Below are 20532 nucleotides of genomic sequence, written 5' to 3' on the forward strand. Positions count from 1 at the left end.
GAAAGCTGGACAAAAGGCTTGAATAGACGCTTCACAGAAGAGGGTGTCCAAATGGCCACTAAATATGTGGAAAGGTGCTCGGCTTCATTAGTCAGAAAGGAAGCGCACATTCCCATCACAAGGCAATACCACTACACACCCAGCAGAAGGGCCAAAATGAAAAAGGTGAAAAACACTGTTGTGAGGATGTGAAGCCACGCAAACCCTCACGGCTGCTGCGGGGAATGTACGCTGGTACAACAACATACCCAGTGGAAGATCCTCTAGAAGACCCTAAAAAACTCCACTTCAGCATGCTCCAGGCCCCAGGTATGTGCCTCCTAGCTACATGCCCAGTGGACATGCAACAGGAAGTTCAGAGCAGCACCATCCAAAATAACCCTCAAACTAGAAATTGCCCAGTGGGTTAGGTGTCCCAGTGGAGGCTAATATGGGACAGGTGCCATAGAAACTTGGAGGAGGGAGAATGTCTATTAGCAAAGCTTCTCCAAAAAGGTGACTCCCGAGATAACATTTCAGGAAGGAGGAGCTGCCCTGGGTGAGAGTCAGGCATGATGGTAGGAAAATAAACCGAGGCAAGAGGCAGGAGACAGCATGGTTCCTTTAGGGAACTGCTGGCGGTTCAGCCTTACTGAAGGGTAAGCATGACATGGGGCACGCTGGGAGATGATGCTGCATGGGCTGGCATGGTAGACTGTGAAGAGCCTTATCTGCCAAGCTAAGTGCATAAGGGTTTACTCAAGCGCCATGCGGAGCCATTGCTAAATTTCGAGCTGGTGAATGACACATCAGCTTTCGGATTTGGAAGGTCGTACCAGCCACAGGTTGAAAGGTAGATTGCGGGGAAAGGGTCCGATATTGAAACATCTGATGCCAAATAGGGAGGCTTGCTGCTGAAAATGAGTTTAGGATTGCAGAAGAGAATAAAGGCATCTCAGAGTCACAAAGAAACATGAGGTTGTGAAAGGGAGCTGCTACTGATTATCTTTGAAGAATCAGAGAAAATGAAAGACGTATAAGAGACAGAGACAGAGAAAGACAGAGACAGATTAGAAAATGTCCTCATCGTGAGGAACAGAAAAAAAGAAGGAGAATTCTGTAATGGCATTTGCAGCAACCTGGATGGGATTGGACACTATTATTCTAAGTGAAGTAACTCAGGAATGGAAAACCCACGTATATTCTCACTCATAAGTGGGAGCTAAGCTATACGGATGCAAAGGCATAAGAGTGATATAATGGACTTTGGGGAGTTAGCGGGGGAAAGGTGGGAAGGGGGTGAGGGACAAAAGGCTACACATTGGGTACAATGTACACTGCACCAAAATCTCACAAGTCACCACTGAAGAACTTACTCACGTAACCAAATACTACCTGTTCCCCAAAAATCCATGAAAATAAAAATTAAAAAAAAATTTTTTAAGTGGAATTTTTTAAAGTACGTGTCTGAGTCCACCAGTCCCCTGGCAACATTCTCTACACATTATTAGAAGACAGTGTGTGAATGCTAAGGGAAGGATCCAGGAACCATCTGCAGCCAATAAGGATCAATGGATTCACTGACTAAAGAGGTAATAGAAGAAGAGCCACAAAAACAGCATATCTGAATTTTAGCAAGTCTTGCTATACAGTCTCACGATGATGTAAAAACTACGAATGATAACACAGACAGATGGATTCATTACTGGCTTAATAACCTCACCCAAAGAGTGTTGAGCAGCTTCATCTGTAGGGACATTGCTCCTAAAATGCCAGAGAACCCTGCTTTTGGTCTTTTATAGCACAATTGTTGTAAAATATATGCAATATAAAATTTACCATTGTAAGTATTTTTTTAATTCCAACTTTTATGTTAGATACAGGTGCAAGTTTGTCACATGGGTATATTGCATCCAGGTAGTGAGCACAGTACTCAATAGGAGGTTTCTCAATCCTCACCCTTCCCTCTCTCCCCACTCTGAGAGTCCACAATGTCTATGCTCCCATGTTTATGTCTACTTGTGCTCAGTGTTTAGCTCCTACTTGTGAGAGAGAACATATGGTATTTGGTTTTCCATTCCTACATTAATTTGCTTAGGATTATGGCCTCCAGCTCCATTCATGTTGCTGCGAAGGACATGACTTCATTCTTTTTCATGGCTGCATAGTATTTCATGGTTTATATGTAGCACATTTTCTTTATCCAATCTACCATCAATGGGCATCTAGGTTGATTCCATGTCTTTGCTATTGTGAATAGCGGGGTGATGAACATATGTGAATACATGTGTCTTCTTGGTATAATGAGCTATTTTCCTTTGGGAATATACCCAGTAATGGGATCACTGGGTCAAATGATAGCTCTGTTTTAAGTTCTTTGAGAAAGTCTCCAAACTGCTTTCTACAGTGGTTGAACTAATTTAAGTTCCCACTAACAATGTGTAAGTGTTCCCTTCTCGCCACAGCCTCGCCAGCATCTGTTGTTTTTTGGCTTTTTAATAATGGCCATTCTGACTGGTGCAAGATGGTATCTTGCTGAGGTTTTGATTTGCATTTCCCTCATAATTAGTGATGATGAGCATTATCTTTCATATGTGTGTTGACCATTTGTATGTCTTCTTTTGAGAAGTATCTGTTCACGTCCTTTGCCTGTTTTTAAATGGGGTTATTTGGTTTTGGCTTGTTGATTTGTTTAAGTTCCTTATAGACTCTGCATTTTAGACCTTTGACAGATGCATAGTCTGCAAATATTTTCTCCCTTTCTGCAGGTTGTGTATACAGTTTTGTGCATACAGTTTTAAGTGTACAGTTCAGTGACATTAAGTACATTCACAATGTTGTGCAACCATCCCTACTATCCATTCACAGAACTTTTTCGTCTTCCCAAACTGAAACTCCATACCCAATAAACACTAACTCCCCACCACTTCTCCCCCCAGCCTCTGGTAACCTCTAATCTACTTTCTGTTTCTATGAGTTTACTCTAGCTACCTCATTTGGGTGGAATCACGCAGTATTTGTCCTTTTGTGTCTGGCTTACTTCATTTAGCATAATGTCTTCAAGGTTCACGCATACTGTAGCATGTGTTTGAACCTCATTCCTTTTTAAGGATCAATAATATTCAATTGAATGTATATACACATTTTGTTTATCTATTTATCCATCAATGGACATTTGGGTTAATTCGACCTTTTGGTGTAGCATGCTGTTTTTTATTAACAGTTTTCAGTAGGGCTTAGAAGGTATGATTATTCCACAAGAGAAGGGATAAAGAACATCTTATATAACAGTGAAGATTCACAAAATTCAAATGTGGATGAGACTCATATTTGTTCTTCCACAGCTATTCTCCTTCCTTCTATAGGAATATAACTTTTAGGAATTTTAGATCACATTTCCCAGACTCTTGTAACTAAGTATGACCATATGACTACATTCTGCCTACTGGAATATGAATAGACATTGATAAGTGTAATTTCCAAGTCATGCTTTTAGAAGGAAGAGGTATGCCCTTCCCTTCCCCCTTTCCCCCTCTTGCTAGCTGGAATGCAGATGTGATGGCAATTGCTAGAGCAGCCATTATTGACCATGAGATGAGAGCTACATGTTGAAGAAAGCAGAGCAACGACACAAAAGGAACCTCAATTCCCAACCTATAAAGCTGTCACGTGAAGTCTGGATCACTTATGCCCAGCTTGCTACATGAGACAGAAATAAACCTCTATCTTGTTTAAGCCACTATTATTTTGGGTCTCTCCAATCCAACAGAGAAACCAGTAGACCAACTATTATTTCAGTGAATGCTGAGTTACCTAATAAGAGAAATTATGTTTTTGTTTTTCGGTTACTATGTCATTTAGTTACAGCTGGTGGATTTCCCCTGAATTTGTAGAGTATGGTTTATGGTCTGACTTAAAGACCACATGGTATACCCAAAATTTCCTTGATAGAGACACCTCATGAAAGGTGAAGTCATCCTCCAGACATGACTTCTGGAGCACAGGTTTTCTACATGGAGTCCCCACCTCTGCGTGTCCTACTACTCTAGGGAGAGCAGCAGGGATTGAGCTATTTAAAGGCCAGACACTCATTGGAGCAAACTGGGCTGGCCAGCTAGTATTGAAGCAACTCAAGTTGACAGAGTAATGTTTTTATAAATGAATTAGGGGTAATCTCTTACTGGTCAATAAAGTACCATGAGAATAAATTATGGGCATTATTACAAAATGTTTTCTCCTTAAACAAGGTCAGATATTTTAGTGAAAAATAACATTTTCACCTCCATCTACTGAGCAGATCTTAGGAGTAACACAGCCAATGAGAAGTAAGCCTGTAGCTTTGAAAATGCAGGAAAGGTAGGGGGAGGAGGGGAGATGGGACCCTCTGAGGCCACTGAGCTCTGGACCCAAGGTGCAACTGTGGCCATTATCATATGATTACCATGGCTGCAACCCAATCCCTTCGACAGCCCCTGGACAGAAGGCTTGATGGGAACCTGGCAGAGTTGAGCCATGGACCAAGAAGGAGCATTCTTGACCAGCTACATCTATCTCAGAGGAGAGTGCTGGACCGTAATAGCACAGTGCCTTGGGCCACAGTTGGGAGAATGAGGGAATGGGAAGTTGGATGCCTCCTTCTTTATTCATTGCATCCATTACATGGTCCAGCATTGAGGGTTTGCTTCCATCAACTTCCACAAGTCCCCACCATCTATTCTGCTAGGCAATTCAAGTACCTTCTAGAACAACCTTCTGAACAAACTCCCAAATATCTCACATGCCTTGGACCTGAGCTACTTAGCCTCACTAGTTCAGAAATGTGTTTTCTTGATGCTTACACAAAGCTAGTCCTTGTTCAACTCCACCCATCATCTCCCTCCTCAACCCCACCCTTCAGGCTAACCTCTGCCTCTCTCAAGTGGGAGGTTTTTATTAGCAAGTTCTTTAAAGGGCCACACCCTTATTTTTCTCTTGTTTTGCACAGTAAAGCAAATCCCTTCACACCAACAGCTATCATAGCACCATGACCCACAGGCTAATGTGTTGAACTCACAGGAGCCTTTGCACCTTGGCCCTACCACTGGCCAGCTCACACTTGGCATCAAATGGGTTCAGAGGAAAGATTCACCACTAAAAACAACCTCAGGTCTTCAGAAGTCAGGTGGTAAGAGTGAGCCACATCTTTTGATCACCCACTCTTGGGTTACCCACCCACTGAAGAGAGGCAGTGGACTATATTCCTGTCCCCAGGGCCAAGAAAGCCCAACCCACCTTCCAAGACCTTTCCAGATACTTTTACTGAGGCCCAAGAGACAACAAGGGCTCTGGACACAAGCTCGTGTTTCTGTGAGTGCCATGGCAATGGTTCCATGTTGGCAGGTGCGTGCCCTAGGGCTGCCACAGTCCTTGGAGGAGGCAGAGGCGCCAGTATCAGCCTCCTCAGCCCATTTCTCAGATTTGCACAGAGAGAGTGTCACTCTCCATCATGCATGAGCTCTGAATTGGAATGCGGGAGTTATCTCTCCTGGGGAGTCATTTCCACTGCTCTCCCCTTCCCCCAGAAAGCGCTCTTTCCTCTGCAAAAAAAAAAAAAAAGAAAAAGAAATAACTTTGTCCTTGCTTACTCTGACCCAAGCTCCGGGCTTGGGAGTGAGAAAAGGAAGTTTTTTGCTCCAAAGATTTTCCCATTAGACTCAGAGGGAGGGCCACTTTTGTGAAAAATGCTTTGCATTTTTGCAAGGTGCAAAGGACTATATGCAAATTAATCATTGTTAGTAATACTTTAATTTGCTCCCAATTTTTAAACCTGAGTTTTACATCTCCCTTGTCCTCCAGGGTCAAGTAGGCCAGGCACCCCCTGGTGATGTTCGAAGAATCTCCAGAAATCCCTCGACCGTTTCTTTGCCTTACTCCCTCTGAAAACACAGCGCCTGATTGCCCTGATTGCCCCACAGCCTGGCACGGGCGGGACAGGAAGCCCCTCTGCCTTGTAAACACCGTGTTGCAAACAGACACTTCCCCAGGCTCTTATGCAGAAGCTGTCACCAGACTGGGAGTGGCTTGTTGGGGGAAGGTTCCCCAGGGCTTCCCCTGCTCTCAGACTTAGCTAACTGCTCATCTTAAATCTGACTAAATGGGAGGGTGGTAAGAAGATTCCCTGCACGGCGCGGTGGCTCACGCCTTTAATCCCAGCACTTCGGGAGGCCGAGGCGGGCAGATCACCTGAGGTCAGGAGTTCAAGACCAGCCTGGCCAACATGGTGAAACCCCCATGCCTACTAAAAGTACAAAAATTAGCCTGGCATAGTGGCGGGCGCCTGTAACTCCAGCTACTAAGGAGGCTGAGGCAGGAGAATCGCTTGAACCCAGGAGGCAGAGGTTGCAGTGAACTAAGATCATGCCACTGCACTCCAGCCTGGGCAACAAGAGCAAAACTCCGTCTCAAAAAAAAAAAAAAAAAGATTCCCAAGCAGAGGGTTCTCAGCACCTGGAGTTTGCACCTGGACTTTGCCAGAGGCTCAGGGGTCTGAAGCAGCCCAGAAGAGGACACCTGCCTTGTCCCACAGTGGATCACAAAGCCACAGGTGTCTGAAGCCCTTGCAGTTGTGCACAGAAGACCAGTGACGTGCCTGGAGGGTCCTTGAGGGGAGGATGACCAAACCCCACAGAGGTCTCAGATGGGGAGCAGCCCAGCCTGCCGATCATCAGTCATCCAAGGCTGAGGCCCAGGCTTCTTCTATGCTGGCTGCTCGACCAGGCAATCACTCATTCACCAAGCACTGATTGAATGACAAATGCTGGCCCCTGCAAGGCACTGGAGAGTCAGCACTGAACAAAATGATTGGAAAGCTTCCCTCATTGGGAAGGGGATGAGTGAGGCAAGAACACACGTTAGGTCTTGGGAAAACTGAGTCAGGCAGTCTGGCTGGAGGAGAGCATGATGATTCATGGAGAAAAGAGTGGGACTCAACTTCGAAACCTGAACAGAAGACTAAGGACTCTGGACTCTCCCTAAGCAGTGGGGTGCCATCAAAGTATCTGAACACAGTGACATAGAAGTTTTCATAAGAAGAATCTCCTGGTGAAGAGAGGAAGAGCCTGTGGTCCAAAAGGCCCACCAGAGGCATATGGTAAATAAAGCCAAATTAGGTAGCGGAGAAAACAATGGGGAAGTGAGAGAAACAAGAGCCATGGAGAAAGGAAGCACCATCAAAATGGGCTGGGGAGTGGGGAACAAGGAAGATGGAGGGAGGACTCGGAGATGAGTCCAAGGTTTCAAGGCTGGGAGTCTGGTTTCAGCAGAGACAGAAATGGGGAAGTCTGCACAGGAAGCCTGCTTTGTGGATGCAGAGTTGGGCTCTGGACATTGCTTAAGTTGAAATAGGGCATCAAGTGAAAATAACCCGCATGTACTTGGAGGCCGAAGCAGGTGGATCACTTGGGCCCAGGAGTTTGATAACAGTCTGGGCAACATAGTGAGGCCCTGTCTCTATGAAAAACACACAAAAAAAATTAGCTGGGCATGGTGGCATGCACCTGTAGTCCCAGCTACTCAGGAGACTGAGGCAGGAGGATCATCTGAGCCTGGGGAGGTTGACACTACAGTGAGCTGTGATCGTGCCACTGTACTCCAGCCTGGGTGACAGAGTGAGACCCTTTCTCAAAAAAAAAAAAAAAAAAAAAAAATGTGTCGGGCATCAGACTTTATGGAGACTTCAAAAAAAAAGATACAGGTTGGGAAGAGACTATTGGAACTTGCCATTCAAGAGCCACCAGTGACCTGAAAGGAAGCCTTCCAGCAGAAGCATGGGCTAGAGGGTGGGTTTCTGCCATTGAGGTCTGAAGAGGGACTCATAGTCACTGGGAGTCCTGTCATAAGGTGGCACCATGAGGGAAGGAGCCGGTCCCCTCTCTGCTCAGCCCGTCAGAGCAGCTCCCACAAGAAAACTCTTGGAGAGCAGGCTTTGAAAATTCACAGGCGGTCAGAATCATAGAGTCCAATTGGTCCAGGAGGAAACAGACTCAGCAAGATGAGGAAGTAATTAGGGACCAGGACTAGAGATTACATCTTCTATTCCCATCCTGTAGCCCGTACATCACATCACAGCCCCCTGTGTTCTCTTAAGCACAATAACAGGCCAAGGAGAGTGCAGAGCTTTTCGTTTTCTCAAAATGAAACTCTCAACATGGTACAGAAGTGAATGCACAGTGCAAAGACCTATGAAACGTTGATGTGAAAACCCCAAGAACAAGAGGACATCAATTCCCAGCTCAACCTGGAGGTGAGACAGGTTGGCCCCAAGATCTTATCTGGGACACTCACAGAGGAAGGCGATTTTGAAATGGGGTTCCATTAGTTTATTTTACCAGGTATCAGAAGGAGCCAAGAACAAGAGACTTCAAGAAAAGCCCAGCAGAGGATGTGGGCGAGGATCCCAGTGTCCATGAATGGCTATGGTTTTCTAACAGCCAAGGTGCTTCTGCTCCGGGGAACGGGCTGTGAAGCAGGGCTGTGGGATTTCTGAGCAAACTGCCCAGCTTTGGGATGTGTTTATTCAAGGTCACTGAACTACTCAAACTCAAATCATGTTCTCAGAACAACCAGCGTTTACACAACCAGTCAGACATGGCCACCATGATTTAGAGAACTACAGGCTCTTTAAAGATGAGCTATATCGGTCTCCTTTCTCATGGCTATCATTTCTATAATATATAACATGTATTTTCCCTGCATACTTCCCCCAGCGGGAAACTCACCACCACAAAGCCTCCCGTTCCATTGTTGATCTGCTCTGAATTTCTCTAAGATCTTCCTTCTAGTGAGCTGGAGTCTATTTTCTTACGATTTTCCTTCTGTCATCCCTTTTCCATCCCAGAGAATGACCCCTAGTTGAGAAGTCTTCACCTTTTTCAAAGGACACTGCTCGTCAAATATCTGAAGACAGATACTACTTCTCCTCTGTCTTCTCTTCTTGGAGAAAAACCTCGCTACTTCTTAATTACTTCATATTCTGTCATCGCTATCCTGGTCACCTATCTCTGGATATGAAGTGGTTGCTCAGCATCCTCCAAATGCAGCACCTGGAATGCACTCAAGGTGGATATGCCCAGTTCAGTGTGGAAATAGGCATGCTTGTAAGCTGAAGGGCATATAAAGTAAGGACCCACGGGACCTAGTGGCGGAACATTGGAAGCCAAGAATCAAAGATGGCTCTCGGGCATAAGCCTGGGGGCACTGAGGTTTACAGGTGTGTACCTGGGAGGACTGAGGAAGAGAGAAGAGAAGGAAGCTTGGGGAGTGGGAAGCCAAGAATCCCACAGTGGAAGACCTCAAGACTGGAGCCATTCTCCCAGCTTCCAAGGAGCAGCTCATTCCCCGCTCTATAAGCTGTCACAGGGCGCAGGAGAAGGTAACGTGCTTCCAAAATCATTTGCAAAGTCAGCATATCAAAAACTGACAACAGCAGCACAGAAAAGGAAAATAGAGGCCAAATTCATTTCATGCAAAAATCCTAAAGAAAAGCAGGATGCGGTGGCTCACTCCTATAATCCCAGCACTTTGGGAGGCCAAGGCGGGTGGATCACTTGAGGCCAGGAGTTCAAGAGCAGCCTGGCCAACATGGTGAATCCCCGTCTCTACTAAAAATACAAAAATTAGCCAGCCGTGTTAGTGGGTGCCTGTAATCCCAGCTACTCAGTGGCTGAGGCACGAGAATTGTTTGAACCTGGCAGGTGGAGGTTCACACCACTGCACTCCAGAGTGAGACTGTCTCAAAAAAAAAAAAAAAAAAATCCTAAAGAAAATCACAGCAAATCAAACCTAGCACAGTACTGAAAGAATAAAGCACCTTGACCCAATTGAGTTTATTCCAGAAATGCAGAGGCTCAATATGTGGAAGCTAATGACCTAATGTGTCACATAAATCTATCACAAGGTGAAAGAATACAAGAGTTTCCTTGTAGATGCTTTAAAAAAGTATTGGACAAATGTAACATCCATTCATGCTTTTAAAAATCCTTAGAAAGGAGGAATTGAAGAAAACGTCCTTCACACATGGCACTTTACATCAAGGCACTGGTTCTAAAGAACTATGACCACATCAGAGAAACAAAGCCCCAAGCTCATGCCCGTCCCTGGGAACTTGGGAGGTTGCAGACTTTTGTGGCAAAGAAACAGTCATGCCTGCCTCTCTGATCCGTAGACTGTTTATATTCATGTGTGTGGCCACAGACACCTTTTTTTTTCTCTCTCTCTTTTTTTTTTTTTCTGAGATGAAGTTTCCCTCTTGTTGCTCAGGCTGGAGTGCAATGGTGCGATCTCGGCTCACCGCAACCTCCGCCTCCAGGTTCAATCGATTCTCCTGCCTCAGCCTCCCAAGTAGCTGGGATTACAGGCATGTGCCACCACGCCCGGGTAGTATTTGTATTTTTAGTAGAGATGAGGTTTCTCCATGTTGGTCAGGCTGGTCTTGAACTCCTGACCTCAGGTGATCCGCCCACCTCGGCCTCCCAAAGTGCTGGAATTACAGGTGTGAGCCACCATGCCGGGCCTTCTCTTTCACTCTTTAATCATCTTGGAAATGGGCTGAATTCAAAACTCAATGAGAAATCCAACAACAGAGCAGTGGCCCAGTGTGCAGTCATGAGATGGCCCCCAGCACGCCGCTTCGGGGTTCTCACCAGTGAGTTGCTACCAGTGTCCTCTACACAGTTTTCATTATCCATCACCTTCCCCAGCTTGCTTCTGACAACAGCTTCCTCCCACAGGGAGCTGTGCTGGGTATAATGCAAAGAAATCAGCATAGAGAAAGTCATGTTTTCTAGAACAGGAGTTATTAACCTGGGTCCCTTGGTGAACTGCAGAGATCCAAGAAGACCTTAGAATTTTATGCAAAACTTTGAGCGAGAGAGACTGTCTGTGTGTGTGTGTGTGTGTGTGTGTGCACACACATTCATTCGCATGTACATATGTGCTTATGGGTGACAAGAGAGGAGATGATCTATCGCTTTCATCAGTTTTTCAAAGGGGCCAACTATCTAGAGAGAGTTTGAGACTCTCCTCGAAGAGCTGTCAGTGTAGATGCGATCTGGTTGCAGAATGCTCCCCCAGGAGGCTGGCTGGCTCGGCCAGGTTGGGTGGAAGTGGCTGCATGGAGATTTGCCTGACAAGGGCCAAACCACCAAGCCATGCAGGAATAAATGCTCAGACCAAAAACCCAGTGATACGTCTGCACAGACTTCATGGTTCTGGGGAGACAGCTTTGGTGGAAGAAGGATATGAGAGCTGGACAAGTGACTTCCTAGATGAGACAGACAATCTGGTCAGGGCTTTTGAACCCTCCCAGAACAGCGGCTCCTAACAGGAACAGAATGAAGGCCGGGCAAACAACACGGCGGAGTTTTCTGTGGATGGGGACTCAACTCCCTGAGCTGTTGATGGAGATGCACAAATGCAGAGGGCTCCTGAGCGGGATACGCTATCTGGTGATGGTCAGTGGAAAGGAGAAGAGAGGCCCCCCCATTAGTATTTATGACCTAAGCATCCATAAGCTGGACCGTGGAATACGGGGAGGGGTGAGGAAGGTGGGAATGAGTCCCTGGTCTGTGTCAGACACTGAGAAGGGTGCTTGCCAGTAGTGCTATCATCTGATCCTCACAGGAGAGGGAGCCCACATACCCTACACACGAGTTGTTGAAAAGAATGCTGGAAAGAATGCACCCAAAAAGCCCTTAGCAAGTATTCACTACATGGTAGGTATTATTATTATCATTGTTATGATTCTCTTTTACTTTATATCTTTCAAGTCTCAACTCAAATTTGACTTCTTCAGAGAAACCTTTCCTTAACCCCTCAACTATATTGAGTTCCCTTTCCATAATCTCATAGTATCCCATAATTCTCACAATTGTAATTAAACAATATGTGTGTTGCATATCTTGTCTATGAGACTGTGAGTTCCACGGGGCAGGAACATTGCCTGTCTTGCTCAGCGTCCTCAGAGCCTGGCACATGCCTGGCACACAGAAGGTGCGCTCCATGCAGAAGTGTTGAATGAACAAGTGAAATGTTAGCGATTAGGCAGGGGCCACATAAAGCGTTGAGTGCCAGATTTCCATCCTACAGATGGGGAAACTGACATGCAGAGAGGTACATGGACTTAGCAAAGATCACGTGGCTAGGAGTGGGGGAGCCCGGCAGGAACTGGGCTCCATGTGAGGCCACCTTCAGCCCTCACACCCCAGCCCTGCACTCTAACAAGGAAACCACACAAGCTCATTTGCCTAGGTCAACAACAACAAGACTCCTGAGGACATGAAAATGAAAAGCACACCACTCCCTCTGGGCCCCACCCCCAGCCCCCCACCCCATCCTGTGATCTGGCAACTTCTGCTGTTGCTATGCATGGATGCCTTGCCTATGAGATCCCAGGGAATTTCAGAGTGACAGCTTGACGCCATGCTGAACATCAAGTGGCTAGGGTGAGCAGGCCATAGCTGTGCCAGGTCATTGGTCTCCCTGTAGGCCTGGGCGGTCAGTGCTATGGTGCAAAGACATAGAAAGCACAATGAAGAAGGAGAGGGTGGTCAGTGCTGAAGGGCAAAGGAAGAGCATCAGGGAAGGATTCAGAAGATGAGGCTTGAGCTGGGCTTCTAGGAGGAACTGGCAGTTCACCAGGCAGGCAGAGGCAGGGAAGGGCAATCTGGGGAGAAGCAACAGCACACACAAAGGTGCAGAGGTCTGCTCAGGCTACGGGAGAGGAAGAAGGAGGGGTGGACCTGGGATGGGTGGTGGGTGTGGACCATCTCTGGAAAGTCATGCAGCTCTGCAGCGTTTTCAGCTGAAAAGTGACTCACGCAGGCCGGACGCGGTGGCTCACGCCTGTAATCCCAGAACTTTGGGAGGCCAAGGCGGGCAGATCACCTGAGGTCAGGAGTTCGAGACCAGCCTGGCCAACATGGCGAAACCTCATCTCTACTAAAAATACAAAAATTAGCCGGGTGTGGGGGCGGACGCCTGTAACTCCAGCTACTCGGGAGGCTGAGGCAGGAGAATCGCTTGAACCCAGGAGGCGTAGGTTGCCGTGAGCCGAGATCACGCCACTGCATTCCGACCTGGGTGACATGAGCGAAACTCTGTCTAAAAAATAATAATTAAAAAAAATGAAAAAGAAAAGTGACTCACGCAGATGTGTTATCTTACATCACCATGGCAGCAGGAGAGACGCTCCCATGGAAGCAGGAGTCTCCCATGGATGCCGAACTCTAGGGCCCAAAGTCTAGCAAGCCACTTGATAGACTCAGAAGACTCAAGAAGGACCCAGGATCTTCTCTGTGCCATGAAAGTCATCCATTTCTTCCCATTAATCAGCCCCCAACCCCCTTTCGGGTGTAACTTGCTGTAGCTGTGACTCACTTATCTGGAAGTCACTTAACCGATAACCTCAACTATCCAGAACCTAGCTGCTATCCTAGAAGCAAGCAAGCAAACAAAAGCATCTGGTGGCCACAATTCATGCCCCCCAAATTGCGTTGTATGGGGCATGTGCTTGACACCCACAGGAACACCTAGGCCACCACTTAGGCTTGGTCAACTCTGGTTAAGAGCAGAAGCCAGAGTCAGCCCAGCTCTGGCACCACCTACATGCGTGGCCTTGGCCCTCGGTTTTCTCATATGTGAAATGGGGGCAATAATTGTAGCTACCTCAGAGTGTGACTGTGAAGATTAAAGGACATGACATACTCAGTACAGTGCCCAAAACCATGAAGTCATAGCCAAAGGAGAAAAGGACGGGGAGAAGGATGAAAGAGAAAGAAGCACAAATGTACAAAAAGACACAGGGTACAAAAGAGAATGGCAGGCCAGAACCATTTGATGAAAATTTCAAGAAATTATTCAATCATATCCAACATGCTACATTTATAAATGCAAGCAACGTACTTTACAAAGATTTCTTTTAAAACATAATACAATGAAAAGTTCTGATACTTAGAAGGTAGAGCTACTGGAAAAATTAATGTATGAAAGCTATGAGAACAACATAATTCTGTGTGGACCTGTGTATCGCTAACACACACCCCTAAATCTATGAAAAGTACTTTGTATTTAACAGAATCTAAGATGCCATCAATTGTAAGATGCACCATTATTTTGTGTGGCAATAAGGAAGAAATATTGTTGCCTATTATAATTGGAAGATGCCATAAACAGTAAAATGCACCTTGATTTCAGTGAAATTCATACAAATTAGCACGTTCAGTGCTAAAGCGTGAAAATATGTGCATCTTCAAATTGATGAAATATTCTACTATGTAATATATGTTTGCTATGGGAGGGTATCATCTTTCCTTTGGGCAGAAGTCAGATGTACTCTTTCCTTTCTCTCCTCCCACCCCGTCTATATCTGAGGCTCAAAAATCAAATTAAACACCTCTCCCTTGACTTGTTAACGATCACTCTATCTTGTTCTTCCAGGAGCTTTCTCTGTTTTTTAAATTTTAGTTTTTATTTTTGTAATGACAGGGTCTCACTCTGTCACCCAGGCTGGAATGCAGTGACATGATCGTAGCTCACTGCAGCCTCGAACTCCTGGCCTCAAAGCCTTGGCTTCCCAAAGTGCTGGGATTACAGGCATGAACCACTACGCCTGGCCAGCTTTCTTTCTTAACACATTGATTCAGGCTTTTAGCTCACCAGCTGAGGCCAAACAGGTGTTCTGGTTCTCAGAGGTCCCACAGGGCCAGCCAGCTCAGTCCCTTGGGATGAGCATCTTTGAAGAAAGGCCAAGTCAGCACAGCTTGAGTGCTCAGTGGAACCCAAGCTGGGGCTTCCAAACTCTAGGCTACCCAGGCAAAAAGGCTGCTGGCTCTCCTCCTCTCCCAGTCCTCAGCCATCAGGCCCCTGATGGATGGCTAACACAGGGGTATGGAGCAGCCTGCACCCCTGCCTTCTCATCCTCATGCCAACATCAACCCCAAATGCTCTTGTCATCCAGTGCCACCAGTTAGCGTCCAACCTATTCTTCTTCTTCTTTTTTTTTTTTGTTTGTCTGTTTCTTTGAGACAGGGTCTCTCTGTGTCTCCCAGGCTCTAGTGCAGTGAAGCGATCATAGCTTACTGCAGCCTCGAACTCCTGGACTCAAGCAATCCTCCTACTTAAGCTTCTCGAGTAGCTGGGCAACCTGTTATTCTTGAGGGCAACAATCAACAGTGAATGGGAGGGAGGGAAGGCAAGCAGGGAGGCAGAGACTGTCTGCTTCTACTGCACCCTGAGGAGAGAAGATAATGAATCATCTCTCTCGTAAGCAAGAGATGAAAGGAAGGAGGTTCTTAAAACCCTAAGGAGACACAGCACACAAAGACCCCAAGCCTTCCTGCCCCCACAGTCCTGGTTTGTGAGGCTTCAAAAAGCAGGGGAGGGAGCCCTGAAGCAAGAAAACAGCTTGACCATCCAAAACTGTCTTCTTTGTCTTCCACGGGTCCCCAGGTGAAGACCCACACCACCACAGCCACACCGAGGAAACACAGAAGCCAGCGTTCTACAAACATCCACAGAGCATCTCCCACGTGCAGCCGTTCTCATCATACATGCCTCACTTAATTTCCCACACTGGGCCAGGCACAGCGGCTCATGCCTATAACCCCAGCACTTTGGAAGGCCAAGGTAGACGGATCGCTTGAGCTCAAGGAATTCGAGACCAACCTGGGCAACATGGCAAAACCCTGCCTCTACAAAAATTACAAAAATTAGCTGGGCGCAGTGGTGCTGACCTGTAATCCCAGCTACTTGGGAGGCGGAGGCGGAGGATTGCTTGAGCCTGGGAGTTTAAGGCTGCAGTGAGCCATGATCACGCCACTGCACTCCAGCCTGAGTGACAGAGAAAGACCGTTTCTCAATAATAATAATAATAATTAATAATAATAATAATAATAATTCCACACAGCTCTATGGGTCAGTATGACAGCACATTTTACAAATAAGGAGACTGAGGCTGGGTTGGGGGACAGTGTGATGCTGCAGGTCACACAGCTGGATCTGGTTGGAACTTGGGTCTCTTTTCCACATCATGCATGGTTCCCAAGCAAGAGCTTCAGCACCATCACTTAAGGAGCTCATTCAAATTTTTGAAAACTACGGATTCCAGATTCCATCCCTGGAAAGCCATGTTGTAGGGCTGGCTCCAAAAGAGTCCTACCTGCATTCAGCTCTGGGAGCCAGTGCCTCACAGGTGGTCCTGAGGGCAGGAAGGAAAGTGTGGGGTGGATGAGAAGACACGGAAGGAAAACGAGGGTGTCAGTCCAGAGAGGACCTTGGAGGCAGGCTTGGCCTACTTTTAGTCCTCATTCTGCCTAAACCCACCCCTCCTCTCTACTCGGAGTCTTGTTAACTCGCTTTATACCACATCCTGCTGCTTTAATCTCGCCTTCCTTTTCCTTCTGAACAATCTCCTTCCTCCTACTGACCTGAACTTTTTGTGTATTTACCCCAGGCCGGGATGGGCCAGCACGCGCACACACACACACACACACAGAGTCACGCGGGGATGCCCAGTGTGTAAACACAGATCCTCTGAGAGCAGAAAGCGTGCCGTTCTCTAGGACAGCAGCCGCGTCTGGGGCCAAGGCTGGCTAACTAGCAGGCTGAGTGAGGCTCGACGGAGGGCGCCTTACGCGGGCACTTCCATGACTCCCAGGTTCTGACGGCACAGGAGCCCTGACGCCCACGCTAACGGACAGTTCCCCGCTGGAGCAGGCAGGGTACCTGACCCTACGACACAGGGCGACCTGTGTCGGAGGCAGGAGGCTGAGGACACAGCTGCACAGAGCCGCCCAGCAGAGGTTACCCGGATAACGATAAGTGGTCCCCGCGACGTCCCTTAAGTCTCTGGGGTTATCTGGAGCCCAGGTTTGCAGAGCCGCTGCTCCCGCGGTGGGCCAGGTCCACGGGGCCGGAAGATAGCAGAATCTGTCCGGCCCCCGGGCTGCGGCGGCTGCTCGCTGAGCCCACTCTCCCCGACGGTCCCCAGCTTTGCTCCAGCTCTGCCTGGAGCTCCCACGCGTGCCCTCCGCACCCGCCCTGGCCGCCCAGTCACACACCTGCAGTCCCCGCCGGGCGCGCCGAGCCCCTCTCCAGCGGCGACTCCCTGCGATTCGGGTGACCGTCGGGACCACCGCGCCCCAGCTGGAGCCGCGCGGCGAGCCGCAGCATCTGCTCAGCCTGGGCTCCTCCGGCGGGCGGGGAGCGGGGCGGGGCCTGTCAGGGGGCGGGGCCTAATGGGGCGGGGCTGACCGCGGAGCCGGCCTCTCCAGCCACCTGGTGGCCGGGCCGCGTCAGCCAGGTGCGCGCCCGGCCCCACATCCTCTGGGTCAGGCCCCCGAGCCCGCAAAGCGTCCGAGAAGCAGCCCCGGCTCTGACCCGCCAGCCCTCAGAAGAAGCAGACCCTGGCCGGTGCATGGCAGTGGCCCGAGGGGCGCCAGCGTGGAGCACCAGCGACCTCCCAGGAGTAAGGGGAGGTTAGGCCCCCGCGTCGGAAGCGCGGCTTTGGCCCGGCAGGAGGGCTGGGCGGGGCAGGGGGGCAGGTCTGGGGTGGGGGCTTCGGGGAAAGACGAGAAAGAGGAAGCTCCGACGAGCTGCTTCCTTCTCTCACTGCGACCCACTTCCTCTTCCTACTTCTATTTTCTTTCTTTTTTTTTGTTTTTGTTTTTTTTTGTTTTTGAGACGGAGTCTCGCTCTGTCCTCAGGCTGGAGTGCAGTGGCACGATCTTGGCTCACCGCAACCTCCGCCTCCCGGGTTCAAGCGATTCTCCTGCCTCAGCCTCCCGAGTAGCTGGGACTACAGGCGCGCGCCACCACGCCAATTTTTTGTATTTTTACTAGAGACGGGGTTTCACCATGTTGGCCAGGATGGTGTCGATCTCCTGACCTCGTGATCCGCCCACCTCGGCCTCGCAAAGTTCTGGGATTACAGGCGTGAGCCACCGCTCCTGGCCCCTACTATTTTCTTTGGGTGCCCTTAACCCTTAAAATGCCTGCACTACTGCTGTGCAGACAGGCACCTTGACCCGCATCCTTCTGCAGGAACCTTCATAGAAATACCAGCCAGTCCCGGCGTTCAGCACTGCCGCTCCAGCCTCTGGCTGGACTTCCTGCCCTCCCTGGCCGGCACCAAGGCTACTGTCACCTGAGTGGTTTCCCCAGCCCCTGGGGAAGGGAGTGAGGGTGTGCGGGAGTTCCTGCCTCCAGGGTCAAGGCCCTCTTCTTGCCTCCTCCTTTTCTCCCCCAGACGACGTTGCAGATGATGCTCTATCAAGAGTTGGAAGGACTTCCCAGGGAATCCCACAAGACACTGCGCTTCCTATGCCTCCTTTCCCTTGTTTAAAAAATGGGGATAAGAAGATTGGCTACTGCTCCGACAGCCCTCGTAATGGAAGAGTAGCACTTCATTTGTGGGTTAACAAAGGGCAACGCTGAAATCTCCACTTCTACTATTGAATGGAACTGTGTCATAATATCTGTTAGAGGCGTGCAAGCTCGGCCACAAGGTCATGGTCATACGTTATTGTTGGTCAAAAGCCGCAGCCCTACCTGAGGCTTTGAGAGATATGAACACCAATGACTTTTCTTTTCCTGACTCCCGAAATACCAAGAAAAAGCAACTTCCCCAAATGGACAGAAACAGAAAGTACCCTTGGTTGAACACAGAGGCCTGGTGCCAGCCACCGTTAGAAGTGGGAAGGAACTCAGACCCGCTTTCCTGCCTCATCCCCAATCCCTACCCCACACGTCACCCTTTCACAGAGAAGGAACCAGAGCCACCAAGGGCTGAGAGAGGACTTGATAAGGATTCTAGTCTTCTGTCTCCTCTGTCCCCACCTTTTCCACCACAAAAATATGGATATTTGGAGGAAGAGGAGAAGAGGGAAGGTACACACCGTGCAAAGGAAGAAAATGGCAGAACTGCTCTGGAATCAGGAATTCAGGAGCAAGAATGACACAGTGTGTGCCAGATGGAAATGCTGGATTAGGAGAGCACTTGGAAAGGCAAATAATCTGCCAGAGAAATTATGGGATGCCCGCCTTCTGAAAATGGAGGAAAACTGCAAAGGAGTGGCTCATTGGTGCTCACTCCTAGGGCTCTGAGCATCCCAAGAAGCCAACTTGGTCCCATCGTACATCCCCTCAGAAGTAGGCATTCTCCTCTCCACCTGCAGCTGTGACCAAGATATGGAGCCTGCATGTTATGCCACCCCGTCAACACTGAGTTCTGTCTGTGTCTCCCTCTCCCAGATCTGATCGGCACCTGACACCTATCCATCCTCCATTTCCCACCTCCCCAAAGCTGCTGGAAAAACTCTGAAAGGTACCTCTGTCACTCATTAATCATCTGATTATGTACCTCTTTCTACAACTCCTTTGTTGCTTTGTTTTAAAATCTATGGCTCTTTGAAATCACTCTCCTTCCTTTCACTGCCTAATGTTTTCAAAGAGGAGTCTACCCCTGTCTCCGCTTCCTCATCTTACATTAATTCCTCAATTCTCTGAACAGAGACCACCAGGGAAACCCCAAATGTCAGCTCCAGTGGTTTCATTTTCTTACCTCACTATAGCATTTAGTACCACTCCTTCTTGAAAATCCCCTCCTTGGCTTCTCCTCCACCTCTCACCATGATTTCTGTTTTCTTCTTCTGGCTTCATTTCTGCATCATCCCTTAAACATTACAATGCTTGAGGTTTCAGATGAGGCTGCTTCTCCCTGGGCAATCTCATCCATTCCTATCATACTGATCCCTCCCAAACTATCGCCCAGACTTCTCTCTTGAGCTCCAGATCTGTAATTCCAAGTGTTTTCTGTACATCCATATCTGGATAATCAATCCAAAAGCCTTTTAATTACTCCATGCCCTAAAATAAATTCCTCATCTTCTCACAAACTCCTTCTCCTGCCTTCCCTATCTCAGTTGACATCATTACTATCCACCAGTGGATGGTAAGGTTTCTAGTAACTTATAGCCAGAATATATAAAGAACTCCCACAACTCAAAAGTAGTAAAGACAAATAATCCAATTTAAAAATGGGCAAAAGACTTGAACAGACACTTCAACAAAAAAAAGCTATGCGCATGGCCAATAATCACATGAAAGGGTGCTAAAATTATGAGTCTTTGGGGAAATGCAAACTTAAGCCGTGAGTTACCACTTTACAGTCATTAGAATAGCTAAAATTCATACTGAAAACAGCAAATGTTGGCAAGGATGTGGAGGAAGCGAAACACTCATATATTGCTTGTAGGAGTGTAACATGGCACAACAAGTTTGGGAAACTGATTGGCAGTATCTAATAAAGTTAAATATACATCTACCTGTGACCTAGAAATTCCACTCCTAGGTATATATCCAAGATAAATGAATGTGTATATCCCCACAGAAACATATATATGAATGATCGTAGCAACTTTATTTATAATAGCCCCAAACTGGAAACACCCCCAAATACCATTAATAGTAGAATGATTTTTTGTTAAATTGTGGGATATTCATACACTGGAATGCTACTCA

At 47.8% G+C, this 20532-nt stretch overlaps 1 protein-coding gene across 3 annotated transcripts in view; it reads right to left on the bottom strand.

Annotated features, from left to right (window-relative positions):
* The window catches only part of PIK3R5 (phosphoinositide-3-kinase regulatory subunit 5), an 89464-nt gene extending 69878 nt beyond the window's left edge, over positions 1-19586 (bottom strand). For 2 of the 3 annotated variants that reach the window (XM_032138355.2, XM_032138354.2), the window contains exon 1: positions 17073-17187. The gene's annotated coding sequence lies outside the window, so the exon portion shown is untranslated. Of the gene's footprint in view, positions 1-17072; positions 17188-19573 lie in introns of those variants that run through there. The other variant, XM_058431415.1, reaches the window with a different exon arrangement.
* Positions 19587-20532: the final 946 nt, after the last annotated feature.

Source organism: Hylobates moloch, unplaced genomic scaffold, assembly GCF_009828535.3.
Source record: "Hylobates moloch isolate HMO894 unplaced genomic scaffold, HMol_V3 SCAFFOLD_19, whole genome shotgun sequence".
NCBI lineage: Eukaryota > Metazoa > Chordata > Mammalia > Primates > Hylobatidae > Hylobates > Hylobates moloch.